Genomic DNA, 21,429 nt, shown 5'->3' with positions numbered 1-21,429 from the left:
TTGGGAGACCAAACAGAACTAAGAAAATACAAATTCTTAGTAACAAACCTATATAAATTATTTCAAAAAGTAGCTGACAACAGTATATTATTGCTAATAAAATAGGACATTTTGATTTTTGGGCTTGTGGGCTCAGATGTTCAAAATTAATGTTTGATGCATAAATTCGAATGGCCTAGTTGAAAAATCAGTCTGAGATCAACCCCCAATTACAACAACAGTTCCAGAATACTGCAATGTAATTGCTTAATAATTCCTTATTTAATTATCAAAGAGGGTGAGTATTAAAGTACACATGTTTCATGTGCAGTTATATTATTCTATTCTAAATATATTACTATAGAAAGGACAGAAATTAAATTGAGGTTCTGGAACTGTTGGTGGGATTAGGGATTGAACTCAGACTGTTATTGTAATAAGGCTTCTCCTACTTCTTCAGTTTAACCATTTGGGAAAGAAAGTACTTTTTTAAGAGAAACTAGGTAGGTCCTTTATATTTGCCTTCTATAAATTATAGATTTCTGTAAAAATCTCTATCAAAAAAATGAAATCTGCCACTCTGACTGTGCTATCACAAAGTTTATAATGTTAAAGTATCACTATTTAAGTGATGTTTTTCCTTATTTAATTATCAATGAGGGTGAGTATTAAAGTACACATGTTTCATGTTCAGTTATATTATACTATTCTAAATATATTACTATAGAAAGGACAGAAATTAAATCAAGGTTCTGGAACTGTTGGTGGGATTAGGGATTGAACTCAGACTGATATTGCAATAAGGCTTCTCCTACTTCTTCATTTTTAACCATTTTTTGAAAGAAAGTACTTTTATAAGGGAAACTAGGTAGGTCCTTTATATTTGCCTTCTCTAAATTATAGATTTCTGTAAAAATTTCTATAAAAAAAATGAAATTTACCACTCTAACTGTGTTATCAGGAAGTATATAATGTTAAATTTTCACTTTTTTTGTTTTCTTGCTCTTACTTGTGTTAGCTTTTCCTGTACTTGAGTTTCAAACTAGCTATAAACTGCAAATTGAATGTGTACACTTTAAAATTTTGGTAAAGGGGGCACCCAGATTTGAACCAGGGACCTCTCGATCTGCAGTCGAATGCTCTACCACTGAGCTATACCCCCAATTGCATACAAGATTTAAAAAACATTCACATTGCAGTCTGAAAGTATAGGTGTTTGTACTATATATGTTGTCTTGTAGGATAAAAAATTAATATGTATATTTATGGTGATGCTTTGGAGTTATTAATCTGGGCTTGATTGCAGAGTTCACATAGGTGTAAGCTGTGAGCATGCTCAAAAGGGAACTTTGATCATCTAAAGCTCCAATTTGGTCAGTTATAGTGACATCATGACATATTGTGACTATATTTTGGGAGACCAAACAGAACTAAGAAAATACAAATTCTTAGTAACAAACCTATATAAATTATTTCAAAAAGTAGCTGACAACAGTATATTATTGCTAATAAAATAGGAGATTTTGATTTTTGGGCTTGTGGGCTCAGATGTTCAAAATTAATGTTTGATGCATAAATTCGAATGGCCTAGTTGCAAAATCAGTCTGAGATTAACCCCCAATTACAACAACAGTTCCAGAATACTGCAATGTAATTGCTTAATAATTCCTTATTTAATTATCAAAGAGGGTGAGTATTAAAGTACACATGTTTCATGTTCAGTTATATTATACTATTCTAAATATATTACTATAGAAAGGACAGAAATTAAATTGAGGTTCTGGAACTGTTGGTGGGATTAGGGATTGAACTCAGACTGTTATTGTAATAAGGCTTCTCCTACTTCTTCAGTTTAACCATTTGGGAAAGAAAGTACTTTTTTAAGAGAAACTAGGTAGGTCCTTTATATTTGCCTTCTATAAATTATAGATTTCTGTAAAAATCTCTATCAAAAAAATGAAATCTGCCACTCTAACTGTGCTATCAGGAAGTTTATAATGTTAAAGTATCACTGTTTAAGTGATGTTTTTCCTTATTTAATTATCAATGAGGGTGAGTATTAAAGTACACATGTTTCATGTTCAGTTATATTATACTATTCTAAATATATTACTATAGAAAGGACAGAAATTAAATTGAGGTTCTGGAACTGTTGGTGGGATTAGGGATTGAACTCAGACTGTTATTGTAATAAGGCTTCTCCTACTTCTTCAGTTTAACCATTTGGGAAAGAAAGTACTTTTTTAAGAGAAACTAGGTAGGTCCTTTATATTTGCCTTCTATAAATTATAGATTTCTGTAAAAATCTCTATCAAAAAAATGAAATCTGCCACTCTAACTGTGCTATCAGGAAGTTTATAATGTTAAAGTAGCACTATTTAAGTGATGTTTTTCCTTATTTAATTATCAATGAGGGTGAGCATTAAAGTACACATGTTTCATGTTCAGTTATATTATACTATTCTAAATATATTACTATAGAAAGGACAGAAATTAAATCAAGGTTCTGGAACTGTTGGTGGGATTAGGGATTGAACTCAGACTGATATTGCAATAAGGCTTCTCCTACTTCTTCATTTTTAACCATTTTTTGAAAGAAAGTACTTTTATAAGGGAAACTAGGTAGGTCCTTTATATTTGCCTTCTCTAAATTATAGATTTCTGTAAAAATTTCTATAAAAAAAATCAAATTTACCACTCTAACTGTGTTATCAGGAAGTATATAATGTTAAATTTTCACTTTTTTTATTTTCTTGCTCTTACTTGTGTTAGCTTTTCCTGTACTTGAGTTTCAAACTAGCTATAAACTGCAAATTGAATCAGTACCTTTACACTTTAAAATTTTGGTAAAGGGGGCACCCAGATTTGAACCAGGGACCTCTCGATCTGCAGTCGAATGCTCTACCACTGAGCTATACCCCAATTGCATACAAGATTTAAAAAACATTCACATTGCAGTCTGAAAGTATAGGTGTTTGTACTATATATGTTGTCTTATAGGATAAAAATTTAATATGTATATTTATGGTGATGCTTTGGAGTTATTAATCTGGGCTTGATTGCAGAGTTCACATAGGTGTAAGCTGTGAGCATGCTCAAAAGGGAACTTTGATCATCTAAAGCTCCAATTTGGTCAGTTATAGTGACATCATGACATATTGTGACTATATTTTGGGAGACCAAACAGAACTAAGAAAATACAAATTCTTAGTAACAAACCTATATAAATTATTTCAAAAAGTAGCTGACAACAGTATATTATTGCTAATAAAATAGGACATTTTGATTTTTGGGCTTGTGGGCTCAGATGTTCAAAATTAATGTTTGATGCATAAATTCGAATGGCCTAGTTGAAAAATCAGTCTGAGATCAACCCCCAATTACAACAACAGTTCCAGAATACTGCAATGTAATTGCTTAATAATTCCTTATTTAATTATCAAAGAGGGTGAGTATTAAAGTACACATGTTTCATGTGCAGTTATATTATTCTATTCTAAATATATTACTATAGAAAGGACAGAAATTAAATTGAGGTTCTGGAACTGTTGGTGGGATTAGGGATTGAACTCAGACTGTTATTGTAATAAGGCTTCTCCTACTTCTTCAGTTTAACCATTTGGGAAAGAAAGTACTTTTTTAAGAGAAACTAGGTAGGTCCTTTATATTTGCCTTCTATAAATTATAGATTTCTGTAAAAATCTCTATCAAAAAAATGAAATCTGCCACTCTGACTGTGCTATCACAAAGTTTATAATGTTAAAGTATCACTATTTAAGTGATGTTTTTCCTTATTTAATTATCAATGAGGGTGAGTATTAAAGTACACATGTTTCATGTTCAGTTATATTATACTATTCTAAATATATTACTATAGAAAGGACAGAAATTAAATCAAGGTTCTGGAACTGTTGGTGGGATTAGGGATTGAACTCAGACTGATATTGCAATAAGGCTTCTCCTACTTCTTCATTTTTAACCATTTTTTGAAAGAAAGTACTTTTATAAGGGAAACTAGGTAGGTCCTTTATATTTGCCTTCTCTAAATTATAGATTTCTGTAAAAATTTCTATAAAAAAAATGAAATTTACCACTCTAACTGTGTTATCAGGAAGTATATAATGTTAAATTTTCACTTTTTTTGTTTACTTGCTCTTACTTGTGTTAGCTTTTCCTGTACTTGAGTTTCAAACTAGCTATAAACTGCAAATTGAATCAGTACCTTTACACTTTAAAATTTTGGTAAAGGGGGCACCCAGATTTGAACCAGGGACCTCTCGATCTGCAGTCGAATGCTCTACTACTGAGCTATACCCCCAATTGCATACAAGATTTTAAAAACATTCACATTGCAGTCTGAAAGTATAGGTGTTTGTACTATATATGTTGTCTTGTAGGATAAAAAATTAATATGTATATTTATGGTGATGCTTTGGAGTTATTAATCTGGGCTTGATTGCAGAGTTCACATAGGTGTAAGCTGTGAGCATGCTCAAAAGGGAACTTTGATCATCTAAAGCTCCAATTTGGTCAGTTATAGTGACATCATGACATATTGTGACTATATTTTGGGAGACCAAACAGAACTAAGAAAATACAAATTCTTAGTAACAAACCTATATAAATTATTTCAAAAAGTAGCTGACAACAGTATATTATTGCTAATAAAATAGGAGATTTTGATTTTTGGGCTTGTGGGCTCAGATGTTCAAAATTAATGTTTGATGCATAAATTCGAATGGCCTAGTTGCAAAATCAGTCTGAGATCAACCCCCAATTACAACAACAGTTCCAGAATACTGCAATGTAATTGCTTAATAATTCCTTATTTAATTATCAAAGAGGGTGAGTATTTAAGTACACATGTTTCATGTTCAGTTATATTATACTATTCTAAATATATTACTATAGAAAGGACAGAAATTACATTGAGGTTCTGGAACTGTTGGTGGGATTAGGGATTGAACTCAGACTGTTATTGTAATAAGGCTTCTCCTACTTCTTCAGTTTAACCATTTGGGAAAGAAAGTACTTTTTTAAGAGAAACTAGGTAGGTCCTTTATATTTGCCTTCTATAAATTATAGATTTCTGTAAAAATCTCTATCAAAAAAATGAAATCTGCCACTCTAACTGTGCTATCAGGAAGTTTATAATGTTAAAGTATCACTGTTTAAGTGATGTTTTTCCTTATTTAATTATCAATGAGGGTGAGTATTAAAGTACACATGTTTCATGTTCAGTTATATTATACTATTCTAAATATATTACTATAGAAAGGACAGAAATTAAATTGAGGTTCTGGAACTGTTGGTGGGATTAGGGATTGAACTCAGACTGTTATTGTAATAAGGCTTCTCCTACTTCTTCAGTTTAACCATTTGGGAAAGAAAGTACTTTTTTAAGAGAAACTAGGTAGGTCCTTTATATTTGCCTTCTATAAATTATAGATTTCTGTAAAAATCTCTATCAAAAAAATGAAATCTGCCACTCTAACTGTGCTATCAGGAAGTTTATAATGTTAAAGTAGCACTATTTAAGTGATGTTTTTCCTTATTTAATTATCAATGAGGGTGAGCATTAAAGTACACATGTTTCATGTTCAGTTATATTATACTATTCTAAATATATTACTATAGAAAGGACAGAAATTAAATCAAGGTTCTGGAACTGTTGGTGGGATTAGGGATTGAACTCAGACTGATATTGCAATAAGGCTTCTCCTACTTCTTCATTTTTAACCATTTTTTGAAAGAAAGTACTTTTATAAGGGAAACTAGGTAGGTCCTTTATATTTGCCTTCTCTAAATTATAGATTTCTGTAAAAATTTCTATAAAAAAAATCAAATTTACCACTCTAACTGTGTTATCAGGAAGTATATAATGTTAAATTTTCACTTTTTTTATTTTCTTGCTCTTACTTGTGTTAGCTTTTCCTGTACTTGAGTTTCAAACTAGCTATAAACTGCAAATTGAATCAGTACCTTTACACTTTAAAATTTTGGTAAAGGGGGCACCCAGATTTGAACCAGGGACCTCTCGATCTGCAGTCGAATGCTCTACCACTGAGCTATACCCCAATTGCATACAAGATTTAAAAAACATTCACATTGCAGTCTGAAAGTATAGGTGTTTGTACTATATATGTTGTCTTATAGGATAAAAATTTAATATGTATATTTATGGTGATGCTTTGGAGTTATTAATCTGGGCTTGATTGCAGAGTTCACATAGGTGTAAGCTGTGAGCATGCTCAAAAGGGAACTTTGATCATCTAAAGCTCCAATTTGGTCAGTTATAGTGACATCATGACATATTGTGACTATATTTTGGGAGACCAAACAGAACTAAGAAAATACAAATTCTTAGTAACAAACCTATATAAATTATTTCAAAAAGTAGCTGACAACAGTATATTATTGCTAATAAAATAGGACATTTTGATTTTTGGGCTTGTGGGCTCAGATGTTCAAAATTAATGTTTGATGCATAAATTCGAATGGCCTAGTTGAAAAATCAGTCTGAGATCAACCCCCAATTACAACAACAGTTCCAGAATACTGCAATGTAATTGCTTAATAATTCCTTATTTAATTATCAAAGAGGGTGAGTATTAAAGTACACATGTTTCATGTGCAGTTATATTATTCTATTCTAAATATATTACTATAGAAAGGACAGAAATTAAATTGAGGTTCTGGAACTGTTGGTGGGATTAGGGATTGAACTCAGACTGTTATTGTAATAAGGCTTCTCCTACTTCTTCAGTTTAACCATTTGGGAAAGAAAGTACTTTTTTAAGAGAAACTAGGTAGGTCCTTTATATTTGCCTTCTATAAATTATAGATTTCTGTAAAAATCTCTATCAAAAAAATGAAATCTGCCACTCTGACTGTGCTATCACAAAGTTTATAATGTTAAAGTATCACTATTTAAGTGATGTTTTTCCTTATTTAATTATCAATGAGGGTGAGTATTAAAGTACACATGTTTCATGTTCAGTTATATTATACTATTCTAAATATATTACTATAGAAAGGACAGAAATTAAATCAAGGTTCTGGAACTGTTGGTGGGATTAGGGATTGAACTCAGACTGATATTGCAATAAGGCTTCTCCTACTTCTTCATTTTTAACCATTTTTTGAAAGAAAGTACTTTTATAAGGGAAACTAGGTAGGTCCTTTATATTTGCCTTCTCTAAATTATAGATTTCTGTAAAAATTTCTATAAAAAAAATGAAATTTACCACTCTAACTGTGTTATCAGGAAGTATATAATGTTAAATTTTCACTTTTTTTGTTTACTTGCTCTTACTTGTGTTAGCTTTTCCTGTACTTGAGTTTCAAACTAGCTATAAACTGCAAATTGAATCAGTACCTTTACACTTTAAAATTTTGGTAAAGGGGGCACCCAGATTTGAACCAGGGACCTCTCGATCTGCAGTCGAATGCTCTACTACTGAGCTATACCCCCAATTGCATACAAGATTTTAAAAACATTCACATTGCAGTCTGAAAGTATAGGTGTTTGTACTATATATGTTGTCTTGTAGGATAAAAAATTAATATGTATATTTATGGTGATGCTTTGGAGTTATTAATCTGGGCTTGATTGCAGAGTTCACATAGGTGTAAGCTGTGAGCATGCTCAAAAGGGAACTTTGATCATCTAAAGCTCCAATTTGGTCAGTTATAGTGACATCATGACATATTGTGACTATATTTTGGGAGACCAAACAGAACTAAGAAAATACAAATTCTTAGTAACAAACCTATATAAATTATTTCAAAAAGTAGCTGACAACAGTATATTATTGCTAATAAAATAGGAGATTTTGATTTTTGGGCTTGTGGGCTCAGATGTTCAAAATTAATGTTTGATGCATAAATTCGAATGGCCTAGTTGCAAAATCAGTCTGAGATCAACCCCCAATTACAACAACAGTTCCAGAATACTGCAATGTAATTGCTTAATAATTCCTTATTTAATTATCAAAGAGGGTGAGTATTTAAGTACACATGTTTCATGTTCAGTTATATTATACTATTCTAAATATATTACTATAGAAAGGACAGAAATTACATTGAGGTTCTGGAACTGTTGGTGGGATTAGGGATTGAACTCAGACTGTTATTGTAATAAGGCTTCTCCTACTTCTTCAGTTTAACCATTTGGGAAAGAAAGTACTTTTTTAAGAGAAACTAGGTAGGTCCTTTATATTTGCCTTCTATAAATTATAGATTTCTGTAAAAATCTCTATCAAAAAAATGAAATCTGCCACTCTAACTGTGCTATCAGGAAGTTTATAATGTTAAAGTATCACTATTTAAGTGATGTTTTTCCTTATTTAATTATCAATGAGGGTGAGTATTAAAGTACACATGTTTCATGTTCAGTTATATTATACTATTCTAAATATATTACTATAGAAAGGACAGAAATTAAATTGAGGTTCTGGAACTGTTGGTGGGATTAGGGATTGAACTCAGACTGTTATTGTAATAAGGCTTCTCCTACTTCTTCAGTTTAACCATTTGGGAAAGAAAGTACTTTTTTAAGAGAAACTAGGTAGTCCTTTATATTTGCCTTCTATAAATTATAGATTTCTGTAAAAATCTCTATCAAAAAAATGAAATCTGCCACTCTAACTGTGCTATCAGGAAGTTTATAATGTTAAAGTATCACTATTTAAGTGATGTTTTTCCATATTTAATTATCAATGAGGGTGAGTATTAAAGTACACATGTTTCATGTTCAGTTATATTATACTATTCTAAATATATTACTATAGAAAGGACAGAAATTAAATCAAGGTTCTGGAACTGTTGGTGGGATTAGGGATTGAACTCAGACTGATATTGCAATAAGGCTTCTCCTACTTCTTCATTTTTAACCATTTTTTGAAAGAAAGTACTTTTATAAGAGAAACTAGGTAGGTCCTTTATATTTGCCTTCTCTAAATTATAGATTTCTGTAAAAATTTTTATAAAAAAAATGAAATTTACCACTCTAACTGTGTTATCAGGAAGTATATAATGTTAAATTTTCACTTTTTTTGTTTTCTTGCTCTTACTTGTGTTAGCTTTTCCTGTACTTGAGTTTCAAACTAGCTGTAAACTGCAAATTGAATCAGTACCTTTACACTTTAAAATTTTGGTAAAGGGGGCACCCGGATTTGAACCAGGGACCTCTCGATCTGCAGTCGAATGCTCTACCACTGAGCTATACCCCCAATTGCGTACAAGATTTTAAAAACATTCACATTGCAGTCTGAAAGTATAGGTGTTTGTACTATATATGTTGTCATATAGGATAAAAAATTAATATGTATATTTATGGTGATGCTTTGGAGTTATTAATCTGGGCTTGATTGCAGAGTTAACATAGGTGTAAGCTGTGAGCATGCTCAAAAGGGAACTTTGATCATCTAAAGCTCCAATTTGGTCAGTTATAGTGACATCAGGACATATTGTGACTTTATATTTTGGGAGACCAAACAGAACTAAGAAAATACAAATTCTTAGTAACAAACCTATATAAATTACTTAAAAAAGTAGCTGACAACAGTATATTATTGCTAATAAAATAGGACATTTTGATTTTTGGGCTTGTGGGCTCAGATGTTCAAAATTAATGTTTGATGCATAAATTCGAATGGCCTAGTTGAAAAATCAGTCTGAGATCAACCCCCAATTACAACAACAGTTCCAGAATACTGCAATGTAATTGCTTAATAATTCCTTATTTAATTATCAAAGAGGGTGAGTATTAAAGTACACATGTTTCATGTTCAGTTATATTATTCTATTCTAAATATATTACTATAGAAAGGACAGAAATTAAATTGAGGTTCTGGAACTGTTGGTGGGATTAGGGATTGAACTCAGACTGTTATTGTAATAAGGCTTCTCCTACTTCTTCAGTTTAACCATTTGGGAAAGAAAGTACTTTTTTAAGAGAAACTAGGTAGGTCCTTTATATTTGCCTTCTATAAATTATAGATTTCTGTAAAAATCTCTATCAAAAAAATGAAATCTGCCACTCTGACTGTGCTATCACAATGTTTATAATGTTAAAGTATCACTATTTAAGTGATGTTTTTCCTTATTTAATTATCAATGAGGGTGAGTATTAAAGTACACATGTTTCATGTTCAGTTATATTATACTATTCTAAATATATTACTATAGAAAGGACAGAAATTAATTCAAGGTTCTGGAACTGTTGGTGGGATTAGGGATTGAACTCAGACTGATATTGCAATAAGGCTTCTCCTACTTCTTCATTTTTAACCATTTTTTGAAAGAAAGTACTTTTATAAGGGAAACTAGGTAGGTCCTTTATATTTGCCTTCTCTAAATTATAGATTTCTGTAAAAATTTCTATAAAAAAAATCAAATTTACCACTCTAACTGTGTTATCAGGAAGTATATAATGTTAAATTTTCCCTTTTTTTGTTTTCTTGCTCTTACTTGTGTTAGCTTTTCCTGTACTTGAGTTTCAAACTAGCTATAAACTGCAAATTGAATCAGTACCTTTACACTTTAAAATTTTGGTAAAGGGGGCACCCAGATTTGAACCAGGGACCTCTCGATCTGCAGTCGAATGCTCTACCACTGAGCTATACCCCCAATTGCATACAAGATTTAAAAAACATTCACATTGCAGTCTGAAAGTATAGGTGTTTGTACTATATATGTTGTCTTATAGGATAAAAATTTAATATGTATATTTATGGTGATGCTTTGGAGTTATTAATCTGGGCTTGATTGCAGAGTTCACATAGGTGTAAGCTGTGAGCATGCTCAAAAGGGAACTTTGATCATCTAAAGCTCCAATTTGGTCAGTTATAGTGACATCATGACATATTGTGACTATATTTTGGGAGACCAAACAGAACTAAGAAAATACAAATTCTTAGTAACAAACCTATATAAATTATTTCAAAAAGTAGCTGACAACAGTATATTATTGCTAATAAAATAGGACATTTTGATTTTTGGGCTTGTGGGCTCAGATGTTCAAAATTAATGTTTGATGCATAAATTCGAATGGCCTAGTTGAAAAATCAGTCTGAGATCAACCCCCAATTACAACAACAGTTCCAGAATACTGCAATGTAATTGCTTAATAATTCCTTATTTAATTATCAAAGAGGGTGAGTATTAAAGTACACATGTTTCATGTGCAGTTATATTATTCTATTCTAAATATATTACTATAGAAAGGACAGAAATTAAATTGAGGTTCTGGAACTGTTGGTGGGATTAGGGATTGAACTCAGACTGTTATTGTAATAAGGCTTCTCCTACTTCTTCAGTTTAACCATTTGGGTAAGAAAGTACTTTTTTAAGAGAAACTAGGTAGGTCCTTTATATTTGCCTTCTATAAATTATAGATTTCTGTAAAAATCTCTATCAAAAAAATGAAATCTGCCACTCTGACTGTGCTATCACAAAGTTTATAATGTTAAAGTATCACTATTTAAGTGATGTTTTTCCTTATTTAATTATCAATGAGGGTGAGTATTAAAGTACACATGTTTCATGTTCAGTTATATTATACTATTCTAAATATATTACTATAGAAAGGACAGAAATTAAATCAAGGTTCTGGAACTGTTGGTGGGATTAGGGATTGAACTCAGACTGATATTGCAATAAGGCTTCTCCTACTTCTTCATTTTTAACCATTTTTTGAAAGAAAGTACTTTTATAAGGGAAACTAGGTAGGTCCTTTATATTTGCCTTCTCTAAATTATAGATTTCTGTAAAAATTTCTATAAAAAAAATGAAATTTACCACTCTAACTGTGTTATCAGGAAGTATATAATGTTAAATTTTCACTTTTTTTGTTTTCTTGCTCTTACTTGTGTTAGCTTTTCCTGTACTTGAGTTTCAAACTAGCTATAAACTGCAAATTGAATGTGTACACTTTAAAATTTTGGTAAAGGGGGCACCCAGATTTGAACCAGGGACCTCTCGATCTGCAGTCGAATGCTCTACCACTGAGCTATACCCCCAATTGCATACAAGATTTAAAAAACATTCACATTGCAGTCTGAAAGTATAGGTGTTTGTACTATATATGTTGTCTTGTAGGATAAAAAATTAATATGTATATTTATGGTGATGCTTTGGAGTTATTAATCTGGGCTTGATTGCAGAGTTCACATAGGTGTAAGCTGTGAGCATGCTCAAAAGGGAACTTTGATCATCTAAAGCTCCAATTTGGTCAGTTATAGTGACATCATGACATATTGTGACTATATTTTGGGAGACCAAACAGAACTAAGAAAATACAAATTCTTAGTAACAAACCTATATAAATTATTTCAAAAAGTAGCTGACAACAGTATATTATTGCTAATAAAATAGGAGATTTTGATTTTTGGGCTTGTGGGCTCAGATGTTCAAAATTAATGTTTGATGCATAAATTCGAATGGCCTAGTTGCAAAATCAGTCTGAGATTAACCCCCAATTACAACAACAGTTCCAGAATACTGCAATGTAATTGCTTAATAATTCCTTATTTAATTATCAAAGAGGGTGAGTATTAAAGTACACATGTTTCATGTTCAGTTATATTATACTATTCTAAATATATTACTATAGAAAGGACAGAAATTAAATTGAGGTTCTGGAACTGTTGGTGGGATTAGGGATTGAACTCAGACTGTTATTGTAATAAGGCTTCTCCTACTTCTTCAGTTTAACCATTTGGGAAAGAAAGTACTTTTTTAAGAGAAACTAGGTAGGTCCTTTATATTTGCCTTCTATAAATTATAGATTTCTGTAAAAATCTCTATCAAAAAAATGAAATCTGCCACTCTAACTGTGCTATCAGGAAGTTTATAATGTTAAAGTATCACTGTTTAAGTGATGTTTTTCCTTATTTAATTATCAATGAGGGTGAGTATTAAAGTACACATGTTTCATGTTCAGTTATATTATACTATTCTAAATATATTACTATAGAAAGGACAGAAATTAAATTGAGGTTCTGGAACTGTTGGTGGGATTAGGGATTGAACTCAGACTGTTATTGTAATAAGGCTTCTCCTACTTCTTCAGTTTAACCATTTGGGAAAGAAAGTACTTTTTTAAGAGAAACTAGGTAGGTCCTTTATATTTGCCTTCTATAAATTATAGATTTCTGTAAAAATCTCTATCAAAAAAATGAAATCTGCCACTCTAACTGTGCTATCAGGAAGTTTATAATGTTAAAGTAGCACTATTTAAGTGATGTTTTTCCTTATTTAATTATCAATGAGGGTGAGCATTAAAGTACACATGTTTCATGTTCAGTTATATTATACTATTCTAAATATATTACTATAGAAAGGACAGAAATTAAATCAAGGTTCTGGAACTGTTGGTGGGATTAGGGATTGAACTCAGACTGATATTGCAATAAGGCTTCTCCTACTTCTTCATTTTTAACCATTTTTTGAAAGAAAGTACTTTTATAAGGGAAACTAGGTAGGTCCTTTATATTTGCCTTCTCTAAATTATAGATTTCTGTAAAAATTTCTATAAAAAAAATCAAATTTACCACTCTAACTGTGTTATCAGGAAGTATATAATGTTAAATTTTCACTTTTTTTATTTTCTTGCTCTTACTTGTGTTAGCTTTTCCTGTACTTGAGTTTCAAACTAGCTATAAACTGCAAATTGAATCAGTACCTTTACACTTTAAAATTTTGGTAAAGGGGGCACCCAGATTTGAACCAGGGACCTCTCGATCTGCAGTCGAATGCTCTACCACTGAGCTATACCCCAATTGTATACAAGATTTAAAAAACATTCACATTGCAGTCTGAAAGTATAGGTGTTTGTACTATATATGTTGTCTTATAGGATAAAAATTTAATATGTATATTTATGGTGATGCTTTGGAGTTATTAATCTGGGCTTGATTGCAGAGTTCACATAGGTGTAAGCTGTGAGCATGCTCAAAAGGGAACTTTGATCATCTAAAGCTCCAATTTGGTCAGTTATAGTGACATCATGACATATTGTGACTATATTTTGGGAGACCAAACAGAACTAAGAAAATACAAATTCTTAGTAACAAACCTATATAAATTATTTCAAAAAGTAGCTGACAACAGTATATTATTGCTAATAAAATAGGACATTTTGATTTTTGGGCTTGTGGGCTCAGATGTTCAAAATTAATGTTTGATGCATAAATTCGAATGGCCTAGTTGAAAAATCAGTCTGAGATCAACCCCCAATTACAACAACAGTTCCAGAATACTGCAATGTAATTGCTTAATAATTCCTTATTTAATTATCAAAGAGGGTGAGTATTAAAGTACACATGTTTCATGTGCAGTTATATTATTCTATTCTAAATATATTACTATAGAAAGGACAGAAATTAAATTGAGGTTCTGGAACTGTTGGTGGGATTAGGGATTGATCTCAGACTGTTATTGTAATAAGGCTTCTCCTACTTCTTCAGTTTAACCATTTGGGAAAGAAAGTACTTTTTTAAGAGAAACTAGGTAGGTCCTTTATATTTGCCTTCTATAAATTATAGATTTCTGTAAAAATCTCTATCAAAAAAATGAAATCTGCCACTCTGACTGTGCTATCACAAAGTTTATAATGTTAAAGTATCACTATTTAAGTGATGTTTTTCCTTATTTAATTATCAATGAGGGTGAGTATTAAAGTACACATGTTTCATGTTCAGTTATATTATACTATTCTAAATATATTACTATAGAAAGGACAGAAATTAAATCAAGGTTCTGGAACTGTTGGTGGGATTAGGGATTGAACTCAGACTGATATTGCAATAAGGCTTCTCCTACTTCTTCATTTTTAACCATTTTTTGAAAGAAAGTACTTTTATAAGGGAAACTAGGTAGGTCCTTTATATTTGCCTTCTCTAAATTATAGATTTCTGTAAAAATTTCTATAAAAAAAATGAAATTTACCACTCTAACTGTGTTATCAGGAAGTATATAATGTTAAATTTTCACTTTTTTTGTTTTCTTGCTCTTACTTGTGTTAGCTTTTCCTGTACTTGAGTTTCAAACTAGCTATAAACTGCAAATTGAATCAGTACCTTTACACTTTAAAATTTTGGTAAAGGGGGCACCCAGATTTGAACCAGGGACCTCTCGATCTGCAGTCGAATGCTCTACTACTGAGCTATACCCCCAATTGCATACAAGATTTTAAAAACATTCACATTGCAGTCTGAAAGTATAGGTGTTTGTACTATATATGTTGTCTTGTAGGATAAAAAATTAATATGTATATTTATGGTGATGCTTTGGAGTTATTAATCTGGGCTTGATTGCAGAGTTCACATAGGTGTAAGCTGTGAGCATGCTCAAAAGGGAACTTTGATCATCTAAAGCTCCAATTTGGTCAGTTATAGTGACATCATGACATATTGTGACTATATTTTGGGAGACCAAACAGAACTAAGAAAATACAAATTCTTAGTAACAAACCTATATAAATTATTTCAAAAAGTAGCTGACAACAGTATATTATTGCTAATAAAATAGGAGATTTTGATTTTTGGGCTTGTGGGCTCAGATGTTCAAAATTAATGTTTGATGCATAAATTCGAATGGCCTAGTTGCAAAATCAGTCTGAGATCAACCCCCAATTACAACAACAGTTCCAGAATACTGCAATGTAATTGCTTAATAATTCCTTATTTAATTATCAAAGAGGGTGAGTATTTAAGTACACATGTTTCATGTTCAGTTATATTATACTATTCTAAATATATTACTATAGAAAGGACAGAAATTACATTGAGGTTCTGGAACTGTTGGTGGGATTAGGGATTGAACTCAGACTGTTATTGTAATAAGGCTTCTCCTACTTCTTCAGTTTAACCATTTGGGAAAGAAAGTACTTTTTTAAGAGAAACTAGGTAGGTCCTTTATATTTGCCTTCTATAAATTATAGATTTCTGTAAAAATCTCTATCAAAAAAATGAAATCTGCCACTCTAACTGTGCTATCAGGAAGTTTATAATGTTAAAGTATCACTATTTAAGTGATGTTTTTCCTTATTTAATTATCAATGAGGGTGAGTATTAAAGTACACATGTTTCATGTTCAGTTATATTATACTATTCTAAATATATTACTATAGAAAGGACAGAAATTAAATTGAGGTTCTGGAACTGTTGGTGGGATTAGGGATTGAACTCAGACTGTTATTGTAATAAGGCTTCACCTACTTCTTCAGTTTAACCATTTGGGAAAGAAAGTACTTTTTTAAGAGAAACTAGGTAGTCCTTTATATTTGCCTTCTATAAATTATAGATTTCTGTAAAAATCTCTATCAAAAAAATGAAATCTGCCACTCTAACTGTGCTATCAGGAAGTTTATAATGTTAAAGTATCACTATTTAAGTGATGTTTTTCCATATTTAATTATCAATGAGGGTGAGTATTAAAGTACACATGTTTCATGTTCAGTTATATTATACTATTCTAAATATATTACTATAGAAAGGACAGAAATTAAATCAAGGTTCTGGAACTGTTGGTGGGATTAGGGATTGAACTCAGACTGATATTGCAATAAGGCTTCTCCTACTTCTTCATTTTTAACCATTTTTTGAAAGAAAGTACTTTTATAAGAGAAACTAGGTAGGTCCTTTATATTTGCCTTCTCTAAATTATAGATTTCTGTAAAAATTTTTATAAAAAAAATGAAATTTACCACTCTAACTGTGTTATCAGGAAGTATATAATGTTAAATTTTCACTTTTTTTGTTTTCTTGCTCTTACTTGTGTTAGCTTTTCCTGTACTTGAGTTTCAAACTAGCTGTAAACTGCAAATTGAATCAGTACCTTTACACTTTAAAATTTTGGTAAAGGGGGCACCCGGATTTGAACCAGGGACCTCTCGATCTGCAGTCGAATGCTCTACCACTGAGCTATACCCCCAATTGCGTAGAAGATTTTAAAAACATTCACATTGCAGTCTGAAAGTATAGGTGTTTGTACTATATATGTTGTCATATAGGATAAAAAATTAATATGTATATTTATGGTGATGCTTTGGAGTTATTAATCTGGGCTTGATTGCAGAGTTAACATAGGTGTAAGCTGTGAGCATGCTCAAAAGGGAACTTTGATCATCTAAAGCTCCAATTTGGTCAGTTATAGTGACATCAGGACATATTGTGACTTTATATTTTGGGAGACCAAACAGAACTAAGAAAATACAAATTCTTAGTAACAAACCTATATAAATTACTTAAAAAAGTAGCTGACAACAGTATATTATTGCTAATAAAATAGGACATTTTGATTTTTGGGCTTGTGGGCTCAGATGTTCAAAATTAATGTTTGATGCATAAATTCGAATGGCCTAGTTGAAAAATCAGTCTGAGATCAACCCCCAATTACAACAACAGTTCCAGAATACTGCAATGTAATTGCTTAATAATTCCTTATTTAATTATCAAAGAGGGTGAGTATTAAAGTACACATGTTTCATGTTCAGTTATATTATTCTATTCTAAATATATTACTATAGAAAGGACAGAAATTAAATTGAGGTTCTGGAACTGTTGGTGGGATTAGGGATTGAACTCAGACTGTTATTGTAATAAGGCTTCTCCTACTTCTTCAGTTTAACCATTTGGGAAAGAAAGTACTTTTTTAAGAGAAACTAGGTAGGTCCTTTATATTTGCCTTCTATAAATTATAGATTTCTGTAAAAATCTCTATCAAAAAAATGAAATCTGCCACTCTGACTGTGCTATCACAATGTTTATAATGTTAAAGTATCACTATTTAAGTGATGTTTTTCCTTATTTAATTATCAATGAGGGTGAGTATTAAAGTACACATGTTTCATGTTCAGTTATATTATACTATTCTAAATATATTACTATAGAAAGGACAGAAATTAATTCAAGGTTCTGGAACTGTTGGTGGGATTAGGGATTGAACTCAGACTGATATTGCAATAAGGCTTCTCCTACTTCTTCATTTTTAACCATTTTTTGAAAGAAAGTACTTTTATAAGGGAAACTAGGTAGGTCCTTTATATTTGCCTTCTCTAAATTATAGATTTCTGTAAAAATTTCTATAAAAAAAATCAAATTTACCACTCTAACTGTGTTATCAGGAAGTATATAATGTTAAATTTTCCCTTTTTTTGTTTTCTTGCTCTTACTTGTGTTAGCTTTTCCTGTACTTGAGTTTCAAACTAGCTATAAACTGCAAATTGAATCAGTACCTTTACACTTTAAAATTTTGGTAAAGGGGGCACCCAGATTTGAACCAGGGACCTCTCGATCTGCAGTCGAATGCTCTACCACTGAGCAATACCCCCAATTGCATACAAGATTTTAAAAACATTCACATTGCAGTCTGAAAGTATAGGTGTTTGTACTATATATGTTGTCTTATAGGATAAAAAATTAATATGTATATTTATGGTGATGCTTTGGAGTTATTAATCTGGGCTTGATTGCAGAGTTCACATAGGTGTAAGCTGTGAGCATGCTCAAAAGGGAACTTTGATCATCTAAAGCTCCAATTTGGTCAGTTATAGTGACGTCATGACATATTGTGACTATATTTTGGGAGACCAAACAGAACTAAGAAAATACAAATTCTTAGTAACAAACCTATATAAATTATTTCAAAAAGTAGCTGACAACAGTATATTATTGCTAATAAAATAGGACATTTTGATTTTTGGGCTTGTGGGCACAGATGTTCAAAATTAATGTTTGATGCATAAATTCGAATGGCCTAGTTGCAAAATCAGTCTGAGATTAACCCCCAATTACAACAACAGTTCCAGAATACTGCAATGTAATTGCTTAATAATTCCTTATTTAATTATCAAAGAGGGTGAGTATTAAAGTACACATGTTTCATGTTCAGTTATATTATACTATTCTAAATATATTACTATAGAAAGGACAGAAATTAAATTGAGGTTCTGGAACTGTTGGTGGGATTAGGGATTGAACTCAGACTGTTATTGTAATAAGGCTTCTCCTACTTCTTCAGTTTAACCATTTGGGAAAGAAAGTACTTTTTTAAGAGAAACTAGGTAGGTCCTTTATATTTGCCTTCTATAAATTATAGATTTCTGTAAAAATCTCTATCAAAAAAATGAAATCTGCCACTCTAACTGTGCTATCAGGAAGTTTATAATGTTAAAGTATCACTATTTAAGTGATGTTTTTCCTTATTTAATTATCAATGAGGGTGAGTATTAAAGTACACATGTTTCATGTTCAGTTATATTATACTATTCTAAATATATTACTATAGAAAGGACAGAAATTAAATTGAGGTTCTGGAACTGTTGGTGGGATTAGGGATTGAACTCAGACTGTTATTGTAATAAGGCTTCTCCTACTTCTTCAGTTTAACCATTTGGGAAAGAAAGTACTTTTTTAAGAGAAACTAGGTAGGTCCTTTATATTTGCCTTCTATAAATTATAGATTTCTGTAAAAATCTCTATCAAAAAAATGAAATTTGCCACGCTAACTTTGCTATCAGGAAGTTTATAATGTTAAAGTATCACTATTTAAGTGATGTTTTTCCTTATTTAATTATCAATGAGGGTGAGCATTAAAGTACACATGTTTCATGTTGTTATATTATACTATTCTAAATATATTACTATAGAAAGGACAGAAATTAAATCAAGGTTCTGGAACTGTTGGTGGGATTAGGGATTGAACTCAGACTGATATTTCAATAAGGCTTCTCCTACTTCTTCATTTTTAACCATTTTTTGAAAGAAAGTACTTTTATAAGGGAAACTAGGTAGGTCCTTTATATTTGCCTTCTCTAAATTATAGATTTCTGTAAAAATTTCTATAAAAAAAATGAAATTTACCACTCTAACTGTGTTATCAGGAAGTATATAATGTTAAATTTTCACTTTTTTTGTTTTCTTGCTCTTACTTGTGTTAGCTTTTCCTGTACTTGAGTTTCAAACTAGCTATAAACTGCAAATTGAATCAGTACCTTTACACTTTAAAATTTTGGTAAAGGGGGCACCCAGATTTGAACCAGGGACCTCTCAATCTGCAGTCGAATGCTCTACCACCGAGCTATACCCCCAATTGCATACAAGATTTTAAAAACATTCACATTGCAGTCTGAAAGTATAGGTGTTTGTACTATATATGTTGTCTTATAGGATAAAAAATTAATATGTATATTTATGGTGATGCTTTGGAGTTATTAATCTGGGCTTGATTGCAGAGTTCACATAGGTGTAAGCTGTGAGCATGCTCAAAAGGGAACTTTGATCATCTAAAGCTCCAATTTGGTCAGTTATAGTGACATCATGACATATTGTGACTTTATATTTTGGGAGACCAAACAGAACTAAGAAAATACAAATTCTTAGTAACAAACCTATATAAATTGCTTAAAAAAGTAGCTGACAACAGTATATTATTGCTAATAAAATAGGACATTTTGATTTTTGGGCTTGTGGGCTCAGATGTTCAAAATTAATGTTTGATGCATAAATTCGAATGGCCTAGTTGCAAAATCAGTCTGAGATCAACCCCCAATTACAACAACAGTTCCAGAATACTGCAATGTAATTGCTTAATAATTCCTTATTTAATTATCAAAGAGGGTGAGTATTAAAGTACACATGTTTCATGTTCAGTTATATTATACTATTCTAAATATATTACTATAGAAAGGACAGAAATTAAATTGAGGTTCTGGAACTGTTGGTGGGATTAGGGATTGAACTCAGACTGTTATTGTAATAAGGCTTCTCCTACTTCTTCAGTTTAACCATTTGGGAAAGAAAGTACTTTTTTAAGAGAAACTAGGTAGGTCCTTTATATTTGCCTTCTATAAATTATAGATTTCTGTAAAAATCTCTATCAAAAAAATGAAATCTGCCACTCTAACTGTGCTATCAGGAAGTTTATAATGTTAAAGTATCACTATTTAAGTGATGTTTTTCCATATTTAATTATCAATGAGGGTGAGTATTAAAGTACACATGTTTCATGTTCAGTTATATTATACTATTCTAAATATATTACTATAGAAAGGACAGAAATTAAATCAAGGTTCTGGAACTGTTGGTGGGATTAGGGATTGAACTCAGACTGATATTGCAATAAGGCTTCTCCTACTTCTTCATTTTTAACCATTTTTTGAAAGAAAGTACTTTTATAAGAGAAACTAGGTAGGTCCTTTATATTTGCCTTCTCTAAATTATAGATTTCTGTAAAAATTTCTATAAAAAAATTGAAATTTACCACTCCAACTGTGTTATCAGGAAGTATATAATGTTAAAGTTTCACTTTTTTTGTTTTCTTGCTCTTACTTGTGTTAGCTTTTCCTGTACTTAAGTTTCAAACTAGCTATAAACTGCAAATTGAATCAGTACCTTTACACTTTAAAATTTTGGTAAAGGGGGCACCTGGATTTAACCAGGGACC

At 31.1% G+C, this 21,429-nt stretch overlaps 14 non-coding genes across 14 annotated transcripts in view; all 14 read right to left on the bottom strand.

Annotated features, from left to right (window-relative positions):
- Positions 1–1,069: 1,069 nt before the first annotated feature.
- On the bottom strand, positions 1,070–1,141 carry TRNAC-GCA (transfer RNA cysteine (anticodon GCA)). Its single transcript has one exon. It is a non-coding gene; the product is annotated as a tRNA-Cys (tRNA).
- Positions 1,142–2,829: 1,688 nt separating this feature from the next.
- TRNAC-GCA (transfer RNA cysteine (anticodon GCA)) lies at positions 2,830–2,901 on the bottom strand. Its single transcript has one exon. It is a non-coding gene; the product is annotated as a tRNA-Cys (tRNA).
- A 1,324-nt stretch (positions 2,902–4,225) lies between these two features.
- Positions 4,226–4,297, bottom strand: TRNAC-GCA (transfer RNA cysteine (anticodon GCA)). Its single transcript has one exon. It is a non-coding gene; the product is annotated as a tRNA-Cys (tRNA).
- A 1,688-nt stretch (positions 4,298–5,985) lies between these two features.
- Positions 5,986–6,057, bottom strand: TRNAC-GCA (transfer RNA cysteine (anticodon GCA)). The gene has a single exon. It is a non-coding gene; the product is annotated as a tRNA-Cys (tRNA).
- Positions 6,058–7,381: 1,324 nt separating this feature from the next.
- On the bottom strand, positions 7,382–7,453 carry TRNAC-GCA (transfer RNA cysteine (anticodon GCA)). The gene has a single exon. It is a non-coding gene; the product is annotated as a tRNA-Cys (tRNA).
- Positions 7,454–9,140: 1,687 nt separating this feature from the next.
- TRNAC-GCA (transfer RNA cysteine (anticodon GCA)) lies at positions 9,141–9,212 on the bottom strand. Its single transcript has one exon. It is a non-coding gene; the product is annotated as a tRNA-Cys (tRNA).
- Positions 9,213–10,539: 1,327 nt separating this feature from the next.
- TRNAC-GCA (transfer RNA cysteine (anticodon GCA)) lies at positions 10,540–10,611 on the bottom strand. Its single transcript has one exon. It is a non-coding gene; the product is annotated as a tRNA-Cys (tRNA).
- Positions 10,612–11,930: 1,319 nt separating this feature from the next.
- Positions 11,931–12,002, bottom strand: TRNAC-GCA (transfer RNA cysteine (anticodon GCA)). The gene has a single exon. It is a non-coding gene; the product is annotated as a tRNA-Cys (tRNA).
- Positions 12,003–13,690: 1,688 nt separating this feature from the next.
- Positions 13,691–13,762, bottom strand: TRNAC-GCA (transfer RNA cysteine (anticodon GCA)). The gene has a single exon. It is a non-coding gene; the product is annotated as a tRNA-Cys (tRNA).
- A 1,324-nt stretch (positions 13,763–15,086) lies between these two features.
- Positions 15,087–15,158, bottom strand: TRNAC-GCA (transfer RNA cysteine (anticodon GCA)). The gene has a single exon. It is a non-coding gene; the product is annotated as a tRNA-Cys (tRNA).
- A 1,687-nt stretch (positions 15,159–16,845) lies between these two features.
- On the bottom strand, positions 16,846–16,917 carry TRNAC-GCA (transfer RNA cysteine (anticodon GCA)). The gene has a single exon. It is a non-coding gene; the product is annotated as a tRNA-Cys (tRNA).
- Positions 16,918–18,244: 1,327 nt separating this feature from the next.
- On the bottom strand, positions 18,245–18,316 carry TRNAC-GCA (transfer RNA cysteine (anticodon GCA)). Its single transcript has one exon. It is a non-coding gene; the product is annotated as a tRNA-Cys (tRNA).
- A 1,686-nt stretch (positions 18,317–20,002) lies between these two features.
- On the bottom strand, positions 20,003–20,074 carry TRNAC-GCA (transfer RNA cysteine (anticodon GCA)). The gene has a single exon. It is a non-coding gene; the product is annotated as a tRNA-Cys (tRNA).
- A 1,327-nt stretch (positions 20,075–21,401) lies between these two features.
- Positions 21,402–21,429, bottom strand: part of TRNAC-GCA (transfer RNA cysteine (anticodon GCA)) — a 71-nt gene continuing 43 nt past the window's right edge. The window contains exon 1 of the tRNA in view: positions 21,402–21,429. This exon is cut by the window's right edge and continues 43 nt beyond it. This is a non-coding gene — a tRNA (tRNA-Cys).

Source organism: Taudactylus pleione, unplaced genomic scaffold (assembly GCF_031769625.1).
Source record: "Taudactylus pleione unplaced genomic scaffold, aTauple2 ptg000021l, whole genome shotgun sequence".
Taxonomy (NCBI): domain Eukaryota; kingdom Metazoa; phylum Chordata; class Amphibia; order Anura; family Myobatrachidae; genus Taudactylus; species Taudactylus pleione.
This window is presented reverse-complemented; position numbering and strand designations above follow the sequence as displayed.